Genomic DNA, 13,419 nt, shown 5'->3' with positions numbered 1-13,419 from the left:
AGATTTCATTATCTTCATAATGAGACTTTACTACTTCCAAAATAATTTACTTACTACCCAAATAAGATGAAGGTGATGAGGGCTTCAATCCCTCCTTTGTTTCAAACTCTCTGGCAGCCTAAACTTAACCTTCACTGTCATAACCACCATGAATGTCTCCTTTATTCAGATTTCACTCGCCACAGCTGAGATCTCACCACGCAGTGAGAAAGTCTGAATGGTAACTGGAAAGATAGCAAAGTTATGAAAGATACATTTTTCAACTAATGCCATTTGGGCCCTGAAAAAAAGTGGTCAGACACTGGGGCTGGAAGACAGAGTAAGGCAGGAAAGAGGCAAGCAGGACAGAGAAGGGGTATTGAGGGAAAACTCACATGGTCATTTATCTGCTTCAGGATTTTTATACCACTGTTTCCTTCGTAAGACTATGCAAAGTCTTCAGATTAAACTGAAAAACGTGAAATACAGTCAAGTGTGTGGACACTGTAATAAATGGTGCTGAAATTTTTGTTTTGGTCGTTTGGATAAGAAATATATGAAAAAGTAAAACAATAGAAAAAGATGTTACTTTAAACTCAATTTATCTTATAATGCAGCACAGCAAATATGCTAATGCAGAAAAACAGAAAAATAATTACTCCTAAATTTAAAGAAGTTATAACTTTTTTGTTATTATTCTTTACACATTATTCTTCAGGCTTGGCTATCATAGATCATTCACTTAAAAACAGAATAGCTAAGACTTTAAGCAAATCTGTGAATCCACATATGTTAAAATCTTTAGAGGGCTATTTTAATAATTTAAAAAACCCTCTTTAATATACATACTTCAGGCATACATATTAATTCTACACCTTTACATACACGAGTATCACGTGATTAATGCTACAAGATTTGGCCTGATGACTAGATTTTTATCACAGAAAGAATTCCATTGCTTTTAAATTATTCAGAGTCTAACAAGGCCCCACAAAAGAGCTAAATAAAAAAACTACCAACAAAAACCGATGTTTTCTCTTGACTAAAAGGACTTTGAGATATAAAAAATATCTAACCTAGCTTATCATCCACAAACTAAAAAGATTTTACATCAGAAGTTCTGATAATGCAGATAAACATACTAAAATAATAAAGACAAATCAAGAAACCCTAAAGATAGGGTTCTAAATCAATATTTCTGAATTAAAGAGCAGTATTTTTAAATCCCAATATACAGTTGTTCATAAAAAAACAAAGTTTTCAAATATACTGGAAAGAGAAACTGGAAATTACATATATATACATAAACACACAGACAAGATTAACATGCTTATTTGGGGGGAAAAGTCTATATAGCTATAATAATGTCTTATTTTCTTCCAGATGAAAGTTAAATGTATCTGCTCTCTCTTTCATCATAGTTATATCTTTCTCACATTTAAAAGTCAATATACTCACAATCATCTTATTATGTGTTCATGTCTAAGATTACCATTAACTCAAAATGTCAAAATTATTGTAGAAAATTAAATCATGTTCAATGTCTTCTCAAAAGTAATGCACTTCATCCACGTATTTCTTTATGAATTTGTTCTGCTGCTTATATTTTTTAAACATTTATTTCCTAATGAAAAGTATTAGAAACAATTACAATATTATAAAACATTACAAATATTAGAATCTGCAGAAAAATCAGAGTATTCAGTGATCACAAATGTTATATTTCAGACACTGGAAACACTCTATGGTTGCATTAAACCAATATGTCATTATTGGTTTACTATATCAATAACATGCATATATTTCTAGGAAAAGGAATGATATTCTAATGGTGATAGAGAAGTAATACTCTAATTGTGCTAATAAAAAACTTTCTAAATAAAATGAAATTCATATTACTAGCCTTTAATAGAGGACTTTGAAAAATATCTTTTTCCCTCTATTTAAATATAAATTTCTCTTCCTTCTATGGAGCTTCATGTTCTTTTCTTTCTCCTTATATTAAAATCACAATTTTTCAACTACAGAACTCTGACCTCTTATCAATTCATAATTGATTCACTGAACAAATTACTTTAGCACATTCCTAAGTATTGTGTTTGGTTCTGGTAAAAAACTGTTCATGGTTCTTAGAATTTTGGATTGGCTCAAACAGGACTAGATCCCACTTCATTAGGATATTAGATTCTTATGTTGCTATGCTACTAAATATAGGACTTCCCTGACGATAAAGAATCTGCCTGCAATGCATGAGACCTAGGTTCGATCCCTGGGTTAGGAAGATCCCCTGGAGAAGGGTATGGCAGCCCACTCCAGTATTCTTGCCTGGAGAATTCTACGGACAGAGGAACCTGGCAGGCTATAGTCCATGGGGTGGCAAAAAGTCAGGCATGACTGAGCACTAACACTTTCATGCTACTAAATATAAGAATGCTTTGCTAATAAACCATAATGAAAAAATATGTGTGTGTATATACATATATATAATTCATCGGTGTGTGTGTATGTCTCTCTCTCTCTCTCTCTCTATATATATATATACACACACATATATACAGATATAACTGAACCACTCTGCTGTATAAACTTATATTGTAAACTAAAGAACGATCTGAAACTATTACATTGTTAATCAGCTATACTCCAATATAAAATAAAAAGTTTTTTACAAAAAGAATGGTTTGAGACAGGACTTCTGATTTCACCCAAACACACAAGTGTTCTTTCTTAGTAAAATCACTTGAGTGTCACAGGGCTGAAAAGGAACACAAGAATTTATCTGCTACATAAAGGACTACATTCAGAAATCACATGATTAGCAGAAGGCATTCATGCAATTCTTCTAGCAGGTTTGGTACCTTGAGTTTCTCCTACTCCACTGTAATGACTACTCTTTTGTATTATTACTCATAAAAATGAAAAGTAAGTGGTTATTCAGTTCTTTCTAATAATCCTGGGGGCTCCATCTGTGAGAACGTGCAGAATTCCCCATCGCTCCTGTCATGCCAACCCATTCTGCACACGTCACATGTATTTATCTTTCTGCCTGGAATGCCCTGGAGTCCTCTCATTCTTGACCTCAAAAATTTATCCTATAATAAAGCCAAGTGTCACATACCCAGTAAAGACTTTTCTGACTCCATCAACAACAGTGAGCCTCTCCCTTCTTCTATGTACTGAGATATAAATATAAATGTGTACATTTTTTTCTCTTGTTCACTTAACCTCCTCCCAACAACTGCATCAGCAGGTACTACTATTGTTTCCACTTCTAACATTAGAAAACTAAGGCAGATAAGGTCTCCCTGATTTCAAAGTCCATCAGTTGCTTGTTTGTTTAATACATACTCCATTTGGCTCCACACTGTATTGAGATGGTTGTCTGGTTGCCTCCATTCTCTGAGTTCCCTGATGACAGAAGGCAGAGATCCTGTCTTATTCCTCTCTGTGTGTACAGTGTCTGGCACAGAACAGATATTCAATAAATGCTCAATAAATGATGAATTGAATGAACAAATGAACCTTCAAAGTCCTTGGTAAAGAAAAGTTCGTCCCCTTCTAAACATTCTAAAGATACTTCTGTAAAAAGTTATGGTAGTGTGCTGATTTCATCTAGCAAACGTTTTGTGAGCGGGTAGCACATGTGATGTGCGTAAATATCAATAAGCCACTTTCTTGACCTCAAGAAACTTAATTCAGCAAGGCACAGGCATAAACAAATAGCTAATGACAACAATGCGTGTTCTACTTTTCCTAATCCCCCACAACTTCCTCTCTTTAAAGGAATCTCATTCTTTATAGATGCTGCAATACCTCATAGCTCTGGGTCAGTGGGATGTAAATCCATCATTAAAAAAAAAAAAAATTAAAAGAATCTCCACAGATCTCAAAATCACAATCTTTTGAGGCATTCACAGTTAAATCAGTAGTCATTTAAGTACTATGTTAAAGAAAAGAACACATTAATAAATAAATAATAAATAAAAATCAAAGACACATTAATACTACCCTAGCACTTTTTCAGTTACTAGAGATAACACCAGCTTACTAGAGCTGTAACATCAGTAACATCAGTTATTAGATATTCTTTACCAGCTGAGCCACCAGCGAAGTCCAAGAATACTGGAGTGGGATCCCCTGGAGAAGATCCCCAGGGGATCTTCCTGACCCAGGAATCAAACCAGGGTCTCCTGCTTTGCCAACTGAGATTCTTTACCAACTGAGCTATCAGGGAAGCCAGAGATAACACAAGAAAGCTAAAAACATGGGTTTTAGAGTCAGAAAGATCAAGATACCTATCCTAATTCTGTCTCTGTCTCCCCATGCAGACCACAGGCAAGTCATTTTCTCTTTCTGAGCGTATTTCTTACCTGTAATATAGAAATAAGGAGACCTGCCTTCAAGAGGTCTTGTGAGAGTTAAAAGAGATAATGTATGTAATGGTTGCCACACCAAAGATGCTAGTTTTATAATGTCTGATCTAATCTAGATGCTTCTTGAAGGGTTCTGGTTCTAACTGTAGCCCTAATGTCAACAACAAAAAGTGATGACCAAATGAAAGGTACTTGGAAAAAAAAAAGTCACTTGAAAAAAGGCAAGAGAGTCTCAGGTTTCTAGACGGTGTGGATATCATCTGTCCCTTTTCAGCATACACCCTGCAAATCCCTTATTTTTGACTTTTTCTGTGAAAAACAGAGCTTTATTAATTATTTCTATGATTAGATCTAAACTAACTGACATGTGTTACTCAATTAACAATTCTAATTTCCACAAAGAAGAATCTCTGAGTTGGTGAGAAAGAAGAAAATGAATTATATACGATGTCCAGGAATCAATCTTGGTATATAGTCTAAAGTCTATGCAGTGTTACATTTTGGTTTTCCAAGTCATTTCTCAACTGTTTCTTTTAACTGGTTTTGCAAAACATGTAAAAACAATCAAATCAAAACACTTTCCTTTCCACCGTAAACCTAATTTATAATCTACTTTACTTAAAATATCACATTTACTAGCTACTGGTACAACTTGAAATCCACCAGCAGGAAAAAAATGAATCTGACACAGACTTCACCCTTTGTACAAAAATTAACTCAATATGAGTCATATATCTAAAAGCAAAACACAAAACTATAAAACTTTTAAGGGGTGGGAAAATAGGATAAAATCTAGGTGATCTTGAATTTGCCAATGAGTTTTTAAATGCAACATCAAAAGCCTATCCATAAAACTGATAAGTTGGCCTTCATTAAAATTAAATATATTTGCTCTGTAAAGACACTGTTAAGAGAACAAAAAGACAAGCCACTCTAGAAAAAATACACTTGCAGAACAAGTATCTGATAAAGCACTTGTACCAAAAATATATAGAGAGAGAATTCTTAAAATTCAACAATAGAAAATAGGACTTCCCTGGTGGTCCAGTCATTAAGAATCCACCTTGCAATGCAAGGGACACAGGTTTGATTCCTGGTCTGGGAACTAAGGTCTCATATACTGTGGGGCATTTAGGCCCCATTGCCACAACTACTGAGCCCTTGCACCATAAAGCCTATGCTCCACAACGAGAGAAGCCCCCCAGTGAGAAGCCCAAGCACTGCAACTAGAGAATAGGCCCCACCTGTCACAACTAGGGAAAGCCTCTGCATAGCAAGGAAGACACAGCACAGCCAAAAAGAAAACAGAGATCTATTTTAAAATGGGCAAAAGTTCCTAACAGACATCTCATCAAAGAAATACACAGATGGAAAATGGCATATGAAAAGATGCTTAACATTAAATGCCATTAGGGAAAGGGCCAATTAAAGCAATGAGATTTTACTGTGTGCTTATTAGTACAGATAAAATAAAAAAAACTGATAATATCAAATGTTAAGAAGGATGAGGAGCAATGGGAGCTTGCATTCACTGCTGGTAGAAATGCAAGATGTACAGTTTCTCTGGAAAACAGATTGGTAATATGTGACAAAGCTAACCAGAATCTTACCATATGATCCAACAATTGTGTTCCTAGGTATTTATCCAACTGATCTGAAAACTTTTGTCCACACAAAAATTTACCCATGAATAATCATAGCAGCTTTACTCATAGCTGCCAAAAATCAGAAGCAAGCAAGATACCCTTTAACAGATGAATAAATACAAACTGTGGATACATCCATACAATGCAATATTATTACACGATAAAAAGAAATGAGATATCAAACCACAAGACATGAATGAACCTTCAATGCACATTCCTAAGTGAAAGAAGCCAATCGGAAAAGGCTGTATGATTTTAGTGATATGATATCCAGAAAGGGTAAAACTATAGAGACAGTAAAAAAAAAAAAAAAAATCAGTGGCTGCCAGGGGGAGGGGTTAAGGGCGTGATATGTGAAACACAGAAGATGGTTAAGTGTTGAAATTATTCGGTATGATCCTTCTGTAGATAAACAAATGAAATTACACGTTTGTCAAAACCCACAGAACTTCACAAAACAAAGAGTGAAACGATATATGTAAATTTTTAAAAAATCACTTAGAAGGTGTGGGGATCCCAAGATGGAATTTAGGATGTGACAAAAGTATCTACCTGTATCATAAATGTGTGCAACAACCTCACTTAAAAGGATGGGAGGGAAAGGGGTGGCATCTCTAAGACTAAGTGGAATCTGTAAAGGAATAGCACATAAGCACTGTACTCTAGTTGATAAAGCTGTTTCCTCCTCTTTCTAAAGAAAGCACAGGCTAACAATTTTGATACTGTTGTACACACAATGGGTTTGAACAATTAAGTGAATGGATGGCAGATGGTGAAAGCCAGGTGTCTTCTCCCTGTTAGAGTGAATTTACAGGCAAGCGAGGAAAGAAAGCCACAATGACATAGGTGGTAATGGATTAGGTGGAGTAAGAGACAACCATGTGAACTCATATTTAGCTTAAAATAGATATGCATGTGGAGGAGATGGCACTCCAGTCCAGTATTCTTGCCTGGAGAGTTCCATGGGCAGAGGAGCCTGATGGACTCTAGTCCATGGAGCTACAAAGTGTTGGACTGGACTGAGCACATGCACACAGATACACATGGTTACATAGAGAAACATGCAGAGCTAAGTATATCTACAGGCATTTGTATACACACATATGCATTCCCTGCTGTCAGATGAGAGATTCTAGAAGTAAGGACACCTCAGTAGCAGCAAGAATACCTAGAGTCTGTGATGACCTAGAGGGGTGGGAGGGAGGGGCATATATGTATACATATAGCTGATCCACACCGCTGTACAGCAGAAATGAACATAACGTTGTAAAGCAATTATACTAAATTAAAAATAATACTAATTAAAAAAAAAAAGAATACCTAGAACCCAGATCTTGGCTTCTAACATCACTTCCGAAGAAGATGAAGCAGATTCTTTCTGGCTAACCCTAGGGCTGGGGCAGGAAACAGAAATATAGAAGATAATCTTGGAGCATCTTTTAATGTTAGAAAGTAAGGAAATATTTTTTAAAAAAACCTTACATTAATAGAGAGCTGTCAAAGGAAGACAGGAACCAACTTAAAGAGCTCACAGTGTCCAAAACTGAAACAATCTGGGGAACAAAATACAGTAGTATTGGATTCCAACCCAAAGTACAAATATAAGTATACCCAGGAGTCCAGACCAATATAAGCAAATGATTGAGTAAATTAATAAATGGAGTGTGAGTGAGTGAAAGTCGCTCAATCATGTCCAACTCTTTGTAACCCCATGGACTATACATACAGTCCATGGTTTTCTCCAGGCCAGAATACTGGAGTGGGTAGCCTTTCCCTTCTCCAGGGGATCTTCCCAACTCACAGATCAAACCCAGGTCTCCCGCATTGCAGGGGTATTCTTTATCAGCTGAGCCACAAGGGAAGCTCAAGAACACTGGAATGGGTAGCCTATCCCTTCTCTAGGGAATCTTCCTGACTCAGGAATCAAACCAGGGTCTCCTGCATTGCAGGCAGATTCTTTACCAACTGAGCTATGAGGGAAGCCCTTAATAAATGGAGGAAAGAGACAAATATTCCATGCAAAAAAATTCCAAAAAATGTATATATATAATCTACACGTAAGAAAGAGAAGCATAATTCTCCACTTCTTAAGTATAGGCTGTTCACAGTGACGTCCCTCTAAGAAACAGAATTTAAAGAAAAAAAAAAGAGCAATCTTTTCAGTGCAGAAAACGAATACTACTGCAGCCAGGTGATCAAGATCAATATCAACAGTGATAAATCATGCCTGATAGTGAAAGTGAAGTGAAAGTCACTCTGTTGTGTCTGACTCTTTGCGACCACATGGACTGTACAGTCCATGGAATTCTCCAGGCCAGAATACTGGAGTGGGTAGCCTTTCCCTTCTCCATGGGATCTTCCCAACCCAGGCATCGAGCCCAGGTCTCTCGCATTGCAGGTGATTCTTTACCAGAGATCGAACCCAGGTCTCCCGCATTGCAGGCCAATTCTTAACCAGCTGAGCCACTGGAAAGCCCAAGAATACTGGAGTGGTAGCCTATCCCTTCTCCAGCATAACTTCTCAACCCAGGAATTGAACCAGGGTCTCCTACATTGCAGGCAGATTCTTTACCAACTGAGGTAGTAAGCACCGTTTATACTACGTGATCAAAGTAGCACTGTACCCTATGACCTTCCCCTCAAAAACCCAAAACCTCAATCTGAGGAGGAGAATTTCGACTAATTCCTATACAGGGCATTCTCCAAATACCTGACCAGTACTCCTCAAAACTGTAAAAAGCATCCAAAACAAGGAAAGTCTAACAAACTGTCACAGCCAAGAGAAGCCTAAGGACATGTGACAACTGAGTGCAATGTGACACCCAAGATGACAGGTCCTGGAAAAGAAAAGGCACATTAGTTACAACTAAGGAAATCTAAAGTATAAACTTTTGTTTGTAGTAATGTACCATCGAGCTTCCCTGGTAGCTCAGCGGTAAAGAATTTGCCTGGCAAAAAAAGGAGATGCAGGTTTGATCCCTCTGGCAGGAAGATCCCCTGGAGAAGAAAGTGGCTACCCACTCCAGTATTCTTGCCTGGGAAATCCCAAGAACAGAGGAGCTTGGTGGGACAATAGCCCATGGGGGCTGCAAAAGGGTCGGACAGGACTCAGTGACTAAACAGCAATGTACCAAGACCGTCTCATTGATGTAACAAATACTACTGCAGGATAGTAATAGGGGAACAATACGGAGGTATATGAGATGTCACTTTACTATCTTCACACTTTTTCTATAAATCTGATCTAAAAAACAAAATATGTTTTTAAAAATACCATTTAAGAATGTATCTAGAAAACACTGAAGAGGCTGTAGTAAAGCATGGAAGAACCTCACACCTTCCATGGATACACTAAACCTCAAATGTTTACAACTACTCCATTACAGAATTTTTCTGAAGGAAATATTTTCAATCACTAACAGCTGCAAACAATTTCACACAGGAATTCCCTGCAGGGATGTACCCTAAGTGAAGTACTTAACTAAAATTAAAATTCTTTTTCCTCTTACATACCATTGCAGATGTCTGAAAGTTTGTAATTATCATTTACTTGTGTTGCCTTCTGATGACCCAAACATAGTTGTATGCTTAACACAACTCCAAAAAGCTGACTAACTTTATATAAATCAAATCAGTGCTAAAATATCCATCTGACAAAACTTCAAGCATCTAAACCAAGACCTTAAGAAAAACCATCATCTTTTATTCTGGATACTCTTAATGTATTTCCTCATACACGCCGTGGTTCAAGTGAGCTGCTGCAGAATTAAAGTAGATAAATGAAGAAAACAGAAGAGTCTGGAGAAGAAGAATAAAAAGTAGTGGGTGAGGATTTCCCTGGTGATCCAGTGGTAAAGACTCTCCTGCCCCACTGGAGGGGGCATGAGTTCGATTCCTAATTCAGGAACTAAGATTCTGCATGCTGCATGGCCAAAAAAAATTGGTAAATTTTTAAAAAAAGTTTAAAGTAGTGGGTGAACACGGGTGTAAAATAATGAAAGAAAAGGAACAGATTACTATTTGAAATGTACCACATAAAATCACTGAAAGGAAAGGGCAGGAAGCCTATGCCATAGCATTAAAAAAAAAAAAAAAGAACTGATACCTGAAAAGTATTAGCATAGACAAAAAATTGAAAGCAGGAAAATCTAGAGATAAAAAAATAAAAATCTTTACATTTGATCGGAAACAAGCCAAGTGTTCAAAATTTGGCATTAGATTCCCAACAGGAAACAAACAAGAATAAACCATTTTGAAGAAACTTCATGCTAAATACAACTTAAAATAATCCCCCAATATTAGTAAAAGGATGAAAATTACTATATAATGATATTCAATGACACTGAAAAGTGGGAGAAAAAAGATTACAATGAGGATGTATCAAATATTGTGAGTTATCTCACAACACTGGAATTAAAAGCAAGTTATCTTTCCTTTTCTTCTATGAAGAGAATGATTTGTGGAATTTTTAGAAGTCTTAATTTCTGAATTCTGCACTAAAAGCAGTCTATAAAATGTTATTATATTTGTGATACATTCTACCCTACCCTTTACATGGCAAGTCTACAAAGTGGGTTATTTTTCAAATTGCCAAGTAAAAATGTGAACCCATGACCCAAAATTTCCCACACCAGCTACATAAGAACTATAGTAATATGTCCAGAAAACTCCAATTCCAAATAGAAAATAGGTGAGAAAGGACAAAACAGCCTTTAATTTTCAATGACCACATGATCTAAATTACCGGTTCACACTTTACAAAACCCAGTTCCCTGTAGAAGACTGGTATCCTTTCAATGGAAATACTTTAGAAGCAATACACAACACAGCTACTTTGTTATATGTATATAAAGAAGACTACTAGGAATCCCAATTCTTCTATTTCCCCCCAAAATAAAGCCGAAACCAAAGCAGTCACACGCGTCTCAAACGAAGTTTTATCTGAACTCTTCAGGATTAGCTATTCCTCTTATTATCTGAGGTGAGGACTGAAACCATCAAAAGAAAACCAATAATACATTTCATGGAAATACATTTTGTAAAGGTGAATTCCAATTTCTAATGCTCTACCGCTCTTGACGCCTAAGGGGTTCAAATCCTCATACCTAATACATCATCCTACCCCCAAAGAGAGTCCAGCGAGGCTGTGGGTACCATGGGGAAAGGATTTGACAAACAATGCAAGGGAGGGGACGAACCCTGGCAAGATTCAGCATACAGGGAGTCCTTGAAAGGAGAGAAGAAAGTGAGAGGGTAGGAGGAGCGGGCAGGGTCTTGGAAACCCACTCCGAAGGCGTTTACTGACAAAGACTCCAGAAGGGCCATCTCCCCAAAAGTAAAATGGTAAGTGAGCCGAGTGAAGCCGCTAAGAAAGGAAAGTCACCAGGAATTAGGAGTGACAACTACACACAAACAACGTGCTCTCTCGAAATTGGAGGGGTATACGATGGCGGGATCTTGTTGCAAAGTGTCAGTTGGAAAAGACCACATACACACACCCCCACCAATGTGGGGATGGAGGAGGTAGCTCTATGAAAGCCCAAGTCTCAGACAAGCCGGGAGAAGAATATACGGCCCTGGAGTCGTCCGGAGGACCAGAGAAACGCAGGTGTACCTGCGGAAGCTCAGGTTACCGGGAAATAAGACAAGGACCGTGTGCGTCTCCTCCGCCCACCCTGCCGGAGCCCCGAGCGCGGAGGGCGGGCACCGGCTCGGGACGCCCGGGACCCGCGCGCGGGCTCGCTCCGGAGGCAGCGCCCTAGCACACCTGGCTCCCGACACCAGTTGAAAGCAGTCAGAGTGAACGAAGGCGGACGCGGCGCCTGGCACCGCTCCATCTCGGCACACAAAGGCGGGTTTTGAAAATCGACGGAAGAGTCCGAGACGCGGGACCCCGGTAGGCGCCCTTCTCCGAGGGGCTCTTACCTCGAATCCGCCCTCCGGGCCGCGCTTCCCCGGAGGCTCCTCGAGCCCTCACCCGGCGGGAGGCGGCGGGAGAAAGCCCCCGACCCGGACCGCTCCCTCCCAGTCCTCTGCGAGCCGCCGGCCGCCGTCGGCGCCCGGCCGGGGAGAACCGGTCTCCCGGGGCGAGCTGAGCGCCGGCCTCGCACTCGACGAGACTGCCTCGCCCGCCGCCGCTGCCGGGGAAGTCTGGAGCTGCACGCCCGCTCGCCGGCTCGCCCGCTGAATCGGCCGCGCGCCGCGCACGCCCAGTTCCCGGAGCGAGCCCGCGAGCACGCGCCGCGCGCCCTGAGCCCAGCTCCGCTCTCCGGGTCTTGGCGGCAGCCGAGCAGCCGATTAACTGGTCTACCCCAGCGCGGGAGGCGAACGCGCCCGGAGGCCGGGTGGGCGGGAGAGGGGTGGGAGGAGAGAGGGCAGGGCACCTCGCGGAGCTATCAAGGCCACGATCAAAGTCGGACCGAAGTTCTGAGCCGCCGACGTGTTTCCAGAAGTGCCCTAGCAGGACCGACTAGCAGCCGGGAGGCGCTGGAAGGGGAGGAGAGCAAGAGGTTTGCCCCGGGCAAGAGTGGATGCTCCGGGCGGAGGGAGCGCCCCAGGTCCTGGTGCCCACGTCGTGGCCACTAACCTGCGAACAGTAAACCCGGCGCACCCAAAGACCCTCCAGCGTCTGTCTTCCTCCCGGGACCCTACCACCATTCCCCCCCCCCCCCTTTTGTCTCTTCTTTTTATTTTTCTCCCCAACTCATGCCATCAACTGGTGGCACCCAAGGGGGCCTCCATTCGGTCCCTGGGAGTCTCCAAACTGCCAGTCCTTAGCTGCAAGCAGCAAGACCAGACCCGCTTCACACGCCTGCCTGGAATGCTATTTTTTTTCTCGTAGCTCCTGCCAAGAGCCTGATGTGGTTTGAAATAGTGGAGGCTTCTTCCACATAATACCTTTCACGACCTTGCTCAGTTCAGTTCAGTCGCTCAGTCGGGTGCAACTCTTTGCGACCCCATGGACTGCAGCACGCCAGGCTTCCATGTCCATCACCAGCTCCCCAAGCTTACTCAAACTCATGTCCATCGAGTTGGTGATGCCATCCAACCATCTCATCTTCCGTCATCCTAACCAACCCTCATAACCTTTTCTCTGCCCAGTAGTCTCTGGAAGCACTGAATGAGAAGTCTTTTCGTGTGTGACGTTGCATTCACTTCTTCTTGAAACCCCCCCGTTTGTCATAGCTATGGCCCCCTCCTTTCTTACTTCTTTAAGGTCAGGACTCCCAGGAATCGAGTAAAGACTATAAAATAAACTTGGTTAAAACAGATTGAATCTGCTTGTTTCGTCCAATAAGGAAGAAGGGTAGTCAGGGGAAAGAAAGATTTCACACCAAGATGGGAAATAAAACCAGTATCCTAAAAGTTGGAATAGACCTTAAGTCCGGTCCACTATCTTAAGTAGAGATCCTCTCTCCAAT

The 13,419-nt window shown here is 40.4% G+C and overlaps 1 protein-coding gene across 1 annotated transcript in view; it reads right to left on the bottom strand.

Moving 5' to 3' along the window:
- Positions 1–12,014, bottom strand: part of EPS8 (EGFR pathway substrate 8, signaling adaptor) — a 197,681-nt gene extending 185,667 nt beyond the window's left edge. The window contains exon 1 of the mRNA XM_061417742.1: positions 11,924–12,014. The gene's annotated coding sequence lies outside the window, so the exon portion shown is untranslated. The remainder of the gene's footprint in view (positions 1–11,923) is intronic.
- Positions 12,015–13,419: the final 1,405 nt, after the last annotated feature.

Source organism: Bos javanicus, chromosome 5 (genome assembly GCF_032452875.1).
Source record: "Bos javanicus breed banteng chromosome 5, ARS-OSU_banteng_1.0, whole genome shotgun sequence".
NCBI lineage: Eukaryota > Metazoa > Chordata > Mammalia > Artiodactyla > Bovidae > Bos > Bos javanicus.
The sequence above is the reverse complement of the archived record's forward strand: the minus strand, read 5'-3'. Positions and strand labels throughout refer to the sequence as shown.